Raw genomic sequence first — 1,535 nt, 5'->3', positions numbered from 1 at the left:
TGGTCCTGGTCCAGACCATCTCCTGACCTGGTCCAGACCATCTCCTGACCTGGTCCAGTCAATCTCCTGACCTTAGTGGACTAAAATGGCCCCCCCAGGCACCAGATCTCAACCTGGACTAAAATGGCCCCCACAGTCACCAGATCTCAACCCAATAGAGCATCTTTGGGATGTGGTGGAACGGGAGCTTCGTGCCCTGGATGTGATCCCACAAATCTCCATCACCTGCAAGATGCTATCCTCTCAATATGGACCAACATTTCATATATATGATCGATACTTGGAGTCTGTGTATTGATATAGTATTGCCACTGAGAATATAAGAAGAAGAATAAAACCGCTTTTATTACAATGACTATACTTTTTTCATTTCCTCTATTATGCCTAATACACCCTATGCAACAAACCACCGAATCTGGTTTGTTACAAAAGTCTGGTTTATCTGACTGAATATCATAAAAGCAACTGTTGGTAATCCACAAACTACCAGTGTCGGTCTTGAAAAAAAACTACTATCAGTCAAATCAAAGGATGCACCAAAATCTTGGCCACCGAAAGACAAAAACAGCCAAAACTATGAGCCAAAAATACATGCATCTCCCCCGCACCTCAGTGCTCAGATTTCCCTCTCAGTTGATCTAGCTGTTATCACGATGCTACCGAGCATAGGCCGATCATGTCAGCGGTGTGGAATCATGTCAAAGTTTCTGATAAGGACATCAGATTTGAGACCTGCAGTGATTTTCAGCAGACGTTTCCAGAAGGAGTACGGTGCCAAAGAACTTTTCCACGTCAGGTCTGATACACCGACACCCAATCCAATATGCAGAGTACATCAAAAAGATGTTACATTTGATTTACAGAACTGAATGTATTGTCACATTCTGGTGTGTTACTTTCAATAAAAGTGTAACCATTTTATTGGTTTGCCGTTTTTTCAATTCAGATTCATTACATTCATGAAATCAATTATAATTATTTGGCCCAGAATTTTCATTTCGGTCCATCACCAGTCAAATCCTCTTTCAAGGTAGACATTTAAAATGGTCCTTTAGGCCTCTTAAGGTTGTATAGCCGCAGATCTTTTCTCTCCACTGAGTTCCCAAAGTTCAGTGTGCAGTATCTGGAAATGTTTAGAGGCCAGCACCGCCTCCCTTATTTCTGTTCCTGCAGCCTGGTACCAACCGCTCGGACAACAGGACAGATTAGGGACTGAGTAGAGAAGGATCTAGATTTTCTACAACCTGCCTAGATCTGTCAGAATGATGGAGGACACAGACCTCCAACATTCACCTTAGGTTATGCTCGCTTTCCAACTTGCAACTTCACAGGGCCCCATCTCGCCCCGGCACAGCGCAGTGTCTTTGCTAGTTCAAGACCGACACAGTTGTCAATATCCTGTCCAGCGACCACGCTGTTCAAATAGAAAATGCACCTGCACCCATCTGTACGACCATGGGCATGCTGGACTTACAAGGAGGTGTGTTCAGGTGCATTCTGGGTGTACTGGTCTTACAGGGAGGTGTGCTCTCAGA

This window comes from Etheostoma spectabile, unplaced genomic scaffold, assembly GCF_008692095.1.
Source record: "Etheostoma spectabile isolate EspeVRDwgs_2016 unplaced genomic scaffold, UIUC_Espe_1.0 scaffold340, whole genome shotgun sequence".
Lineage (NCBI taxonomy): Eukaryota > Metazoa > Chordata > Actinopteri > Perciformes > Percidae > Etheostoma > Etheostoma spectabile.
Note: the sequence above shows the minus strand (reverse complement) of the source record.